Below are 6944 nucleotides of genomic sequence, written 5' to 3' on the forward strand. Positions count from 1 at the left end.
GGAAGACAATTGTTGAAGACTAGAGGATTCGAATTCAACAAGAAAACTATCTTGAGCGTTAAAATATAAATTAAAATTTTGAAAAAATCATAAAAATCTTAGAACACTACGTTTATTGGATATATTTATATAAAAAAAATGTGAAATTTTATAATTAAAAAATTAAACTACGGTTATTTAATTTCGTAACTTCTGTTCACAAGTAATGACTATGTGGTTTGAGGTTGAGCTAATTTTACCATACTTTTCATTTATTGTGGACTAAAACTTGTTTGAAATACTTATCCACGTGTACCGTTCAAATAAATAATTTACAAAAAACGTAGCTTAATAAAATTTTATATTTAGAATAGATGTTCACATTGAAATTCTGAAGCCAAATCTATTTTAATATATATTTTTTGAGTAATATATATAATTGTATAACTATGTATAGACTTGTGTCCACATTGTTTTCTATATGTAATTTCACGCACTCTCTGAATCTTCAGAGTGATAATTTTTATATGAGAAGCTCACGTTTCTATCATCGAATAGAGAATAAGTCTTAATCTATTTAGAATCTGACGCTAATGATGAATATTAATCGTCACATTTCAGATATCCATGAAATCATCATATTGATGCATCAAATAAAGGAACCATCAAGCAAAAATATACCTCAAAACAATCTCATGTTAAGATTTCAACTGTTTTTTCGTCACTAGCTTAAAAGAAAACACATTGAAAAAATCACATAGTTTCTACATAGATTGTTGACGAAGAATCACGAGAAGAAGATAGCCAATGTGCAAAGAACTCGAACAGAAAGAAGAAAGTTAGAGTATTTTGAAAGAGAATCATGTAATTGAAAAATAATTGTCTTACTTATTAAACATACATCAGTTGGGCTAAATTGGCTACAATGGATATAGTTGAGCTAAACTGGTGAGTTTGTCGAATGAACGCTCCCCTTAATTTTTCGGGTTAATTTCATATATATATCAAAAAAATATTAGTTTATAAAAAATAGTCATATTTTTCATTTACACAAAAAATAGCCAAAAAGAGGTCATGGACTGGATCAATTTGGCCCAAGGCCATTAGGCCTTTTTGCTAAACACTACAGGGCTCAATTCAGTCCAACGCCATTATACCTTTTTGCTTCATTTCCTTTTCTTTTTTATTTTTCCTTTGCAGTGGCGATTTTTTTTTAATAAAAATTATTTTGCTTTTGTGTTTTTTTTGCTGAGTTTTTTTAAATAAAAAATATCCTTTTTTTAAAAAACTTTTTTCATGGAATTTTTTTCATCTATCAATATTGTATAAATAGTGTAAAAACATGTATATATATAATATACAAATAATTATGTAGTGTATATGTAATGTATCAATTTTTTATAAATAGTTATGTAGTGTATATGTAATGCATCGATATTGTATAAATAGTTATGTAGTGTATATGCAATGTATCGATATTGTATAAATAGTTATGTAGTGTATATGAAATGTATCGATATTGTATAAATATTGTATAAACATGTATATATGATGTATAAATAATCATGTAGTGTATGTGTAATATATTGATATTGTATATATATGTATAATCATGTATCGATATTATATATATAACTATGTAATGTATCGATATTTATTTGACGATCATGCATTCTCACCTTAATAAATAAAAGAATAAAGGGCAGTCTGGTGCACTAAAGCTCCCGCTATGCGCAGGGTCCGGGGAAGGACCCGACAACAAGGGTCTATTGTACGCAGTGTTACCTTGCATTTCTGTCAGAGGTTGTTTCCAATGCTTGAACCCGTGACCTTAATAAATAAAAGAATAAACAAAAAAATAAAATGACATAAATATTCATTTTTCCACAAAAGAAGTGAAATAATACTAAGAGAAAAAAAATATAAAAAATGATTAAATCAATGATTTATTTTTTAAAAAGGGAAAAGACTCAAATATGTCATCCAACTTTGAGAAAAGGCTCATTTATGTCATCCGCTAAAAAATTGGCTCATCTATGCCATTACCGTTTGAAAAAAGGCTCATTTATGCCATTATTTTTTAACTCTGATTTTGTAAAACCACTTAAATAACTTTTAACATTTTTCTATTGGAGTTTTGAATCAAATATACATTTTTTGCTTCTTCTTCTTCTTCAAGAACACGTGAAGAACACCAAGAACTCCAAATTTTTAACTTTTTCAATTTTTCACGAAATTATCTCAGATTTCAATGGTAGCATCCCTCCGAGCTAGATATCAAAACTCAATATCTTTTAAGCTCGAATTCAACCTAACCCAACAAGACACACTTCATTTTTTTTCAAAATTTCAAAACTTTAACCTTTTTTAATGACAGAAGTTTCTCCATAACTCTAAATTACTTAAAATTTTGAACATAGACATAGTGAACTTTAACATCGTGTTTTTTGAGTCTATGTTTAAAATTTTAAATAATTTGGAGTTGTGGCAAAAATTTCAGCATTAAAGTAGGTTGAAGTTTTGAAACTTTTGAATAAATTTTAAGTGTGTCTCATTTTGTTAGGTTGAATTCGAGCTCAAAAGATATTGAATTTTGATATCTAGCTCGGAAGGATGCTAATACTGAATTTTGAGATGATTTCGTTAAAAAATGAAAAAGATAGAAATTTAGAGTTTTTGGTGTTCTTCATATGTTCATGAAGAAGAAGAAGAAGCAAAAAGAGTATATTTGATTCAAAACTCCAATAAAAAAGTGTTAAAAGTTGTTTGGTGGTTTTGCAAAATCGAAGTTAAAAAATAATGGTATAGATGAGTCTTTTCTCAAACAGCAATGGTATAGATGAGCCGAATTTTTAACGGATGACATAAATAAGTCTTTTATCAAAGTTTGATGGCATTTTTTTTAGTTTTTTTCCCTTTTTAAAATAGCACAACATTTTTTTCAAAACAATGGGCTTTGCATAGTCGAGTGGCCCATTGGCCATTTTTTTGGTAAGAGAAAAAAGCAATGGTTATTTTTAGAGAAAATTACGTTGTATGTCAAACCTTACTACTATATGATGCATTTAGGGTATAGTTTAAAATAATTACGGTTCACAATAAATATATTTATGCAGTATGACAAAGCTCGTTGTCAGATATACAATATATATGTATATCAGTTACTATTATATAATTTTTCTGAGAAATATCCAAATACAATTCGACAAATATACATATATAATTTGCCTCTCTCCTTCCTCTCTCGATCTCACTCACCTCTCTCCTCCTCTCTCTCAATCTCGCTTGCTAGATATATAAATATATATGTATACCAGTTACATATATATAATTTTTTAACAAATATACATATACAATTCGATAGATATACATATACAATTCACCTCTCGCTCGCTTCTATCTCTCCTCTCTCTATCTCGCTTGCCAGATATACAAATACATATATATACCAATATTTGCATATTTCGGTATACACATAATTTGTGGGTATAACATTTGTATAATTCGATTCAACTTTTGTATAATTCACTACAATATTTGTATAATGGCAAATTTATGCTTACCATTATAAATAATTAGGAAAACTATACTCATATCGAGTAATTATACTTAAAAAGTTTGTTATATCTAAAAATTCCCCTACTTTTTTTTTTTATAAAACAAAAGGGTCGAATGGTGAGGCCCTGCAATTTGGGCTAATTTTTTGTGTGATGACTCAAACGGCCTAGCAGGTGAAGCAATGGCCTGCGGCCCCTAATTTTTTAAGGCCTTCTCTTTTAAAAAAAAATAGAATACATAATTAATATTTTCTCTATTTTATTTTACGTGTTGCAGTTTGATTTGTTATAAATTTAAGAAATAGAGTTTTTTAATAGAAAAATATGATCTAAATTATGTAATGAATTTTTGTGTTGCTATGATTCATCTCATTAGAAATAAAATGAGGGTTAATATCATTTTTTTAAAAAATAAATAAATTGAAAAGTATCATTTTTTTAATTTCATGATAAAAAGTATAAAACATTTTTATATAAAAAAAATGAATTACTTAGTCAATGTGATTGATAGTCATTAATGGTTAATGTACATTCTAATAATACTCCTTTTATTTCAATTTATGTGTCTCAATTAATATTTGAAGAGTCAACAAATATTTTCTTTGAACATGATTTTTATATACTTTTAAATATTCCAAATTTATTAACTATGGTGACTTATAATTTATATATATATAATTTCTAAATATATAACAAAAAATTGAAGACCTTATTTTCAAATTTAGAGAGATCATTTGTTGAATTTAAAGTCTCTTAATAAAGTTTGAATTTAGGCCCTCCAATATTCTTGAACTGTTTTCTAATTGTATTAATCTCAAAGTAGTTATATCAATTTTTGAAGTTCCCAAACATGCATGATTAAGGTGGCATTTGATCCCAAGTTCCCAAATATTCTTGGAAAGTTATTTCTAGATAAAGTTTTGGAGAAAGTTTCACCATGCGTTTCGCCACAAAATTTTTCAAGTTTTTGGTGAAGTTTCAAAAAATATTATTTTGTACCTGTAAGTTTTTAAAATTATTAAAAATACCATAATTTTGTGTTATCATTTTATAATGAACATGTTCCATTAAAAAAATTATAACATAATTGATAACAATCAACAACAACAACAATAAAATAACAATACAAGCAAGAGCAATACACTAATCGAATTAAAAATAAATTATTTTTTTCTCAATCTTGTCACTCAAATTATTCTTTTCCGGGGAAGGTAACAACAAATTATTCTTTTATAAAATCTTTCTACTTTCTACGAACAATCTCTTCCCGATAAACTTTCATTTCTAGACAGATGACCGAGAAGACGAAGCAATATTGTTACTTTGAGTCGATTGTTCATCAACAATCATATCATCGCTTTCATATTCAGTGAATATTCCATCACTGCTTTGATTTTCATGCAAAAAATTATGTAATACGGCACACAGTGGCGGACCCAGGAATTTTATGAAGGGGGTTCAAAAAAAATTAAACACGCTAATCAAAAAAAAATGTGTTTATTCGGATTCGAACTCGCGAGCTGAGACAAGCTAAAGCGAAATATTGAACCCCATTTGTCACTGAGCTAGTCCTTTGGCTTATGCTCAGGGGGTTCAATGTTAAATATATACACATAAATTAAATATTTATCTTATTTATACAGTATAATTTTTTAACGAAGGGAGTTCGGATGAACCCCCTCAACATGCCTTAGGTCCGCCCCTGACGGCACAAGCAATTACTATTTTCACCTATATGTCTAAGTCATAATTGTTCATGTCTTGTCGTGGTACTCTGAATTTACTTTTCCTCACACCAAATGTTCTTTCAATTACATTATGCAAAGAGACATGTCTATAGTTAAATAGCTCTTGCCATTCTTAGGCTCTACTTCCTCTGTAGTCTTGCAAATGATATCGCACTCCTTTATATAGTCACGTAATATTTTTCTATAAAAAATTCAAAAAATATAATTCAGATCATATTTATGCTTCTTCTTGATTTCTTCCTTTCTAAAATACTATCAAAAATGAAAATACTAATTTACATACCATGTGGTGGAAAGGAAAAGTTAGCCGATTAGACAAGAATTGCATTCTCAAGCACTTTACTATCACGGGCAGTACCCTCCCAACCTACCTGTTGCCTATTTCTTGGGACCTCTCCTTTAATATATGTTTCATCAATTGCACCAATGCAGTCCTATAAATAGGCAAATACAAATATCATCAATTATAAAGGAGCCCCATTAAAGAATATAACTTATAATTAGTTTTAGAAATTAGTTAATAGAAATGTTTGAAGAGTCATTTTACCTTAAACCAAGGCCCAAAATAGTTGCTGTGTCGAAATCTTTAGATGTACACCATTCATATTTGTTTAAGAAACATATGTTGGCTCATTGAGAGAACTTTAATTAAAGAGGGTCAGTTAACATTTTTATAGACAAATTTTATTTAAGAGGGATTAATGGTATTAGTTGATCATATTAATGGAGTAAGTTGGTAGATAAATGTTTAGTTGAAATTAATAAATAATTAGTGTTTTTATAAAATATAAAAGCTTGGGGATATTTTTAAATTTTTAAAACTTCCAAGTTCTAGTTTTTTTAGAATTTGGGAACTTGGGGATTTTGCCAAATATATTTGTCAAGTAATGACAAATTGTATGGACAAACACTAGTTCCTTAATATTTTTCAAGTTTTTTCCAAAAACTACTTGGGGCCAAACACTCACTTAATTTGTGATTATGATTTTTAAAAAGAAGCATTAAATGACTATTTCCGCAAATGACCCAAAATCAAGAAAATGGATCCAAACTCCATTGGCTTGTTCTCTCTCTGAGGGAAATAAAAAGATAAAAAGTGAATAAATTCGAACTTCCTTTCGCTTTGGAATTTTATCAGTCCTCTCTCGCTGAGGAAAATAATTTGTATGTTTCTCTTTATATACTTCGTTGGATTGTCCCTCCATATTGTATTGATCATAATGCTGATTTTGCAATAATTATTAGAATAGTTGTAAAACACGAATTTAGAATTTCTATTTGTAAATTGTACAGTTTAATATGTACACTTTAACATATTAATTGTAATGATATGTAGGCTTAACCATATGTAGATAATTGCTTGAAGTTGTAACGATATATAAATTTTCCTAAAAATATAATTGAGTAATTAGTCTAAAAATATGCAGCGTGGCTCAATAAAATAAGTGGAGTAAAGCCAAAATTTAAAATGTGAGTTAAACTTCTTTAATTCTTTTTTAATATATTTTATTCTCATAAATTCTAAAAAAATATTGTAATATATTATAATTTAATAATTAATTTTTTTAATTGACAATAAGACAAGAATAAATATATATAAATTAGTGTATGATACATAACAACACAAATGTTTAAATCTCTCGTATTTATTATAGTTTTG

The 6944-nt window shown here is 27.8% G+C and overlaps 1 long non-coding RNA gene across 1 annotated transcript; it reads right to left on the bottom strand.

Annotated features, from left to right (window-relative positions):
- Window positions 1–5229: 5229 nt before the first annotated feature.
- Window positions 5230–6331, bottom strand: LOC129884593 (uncharacterized). Its single transcript, XR_008765966.1, has 3 exons — window positions 5832–6331; window positions 5568–5718; window positions 5230–5465 (listed from the first exon to the last, which is right to left on the bottom strand). It is a non-coding gene; the product is annotated as an uncharacterized LOC129884593 (long non-coding RNA).
- Window positions 6332–6944: the final 613 nt, after the last annotated feature.

This window comes from Solanum dulcamara, chromosome 4 (assembly GCF_947179165.1).
Source record: "Solanum dulcamara chromosome 4, daSolDulc1.2, whole genome shotgun sequence".
In the NCBI taxonomy this organism is placed as follows: Eukaryota; Viridiplantae; Streptophyta; class Magnoliopsida; order Solanales; family Solanaceae; genus Solanum; species Solanum dulcamara.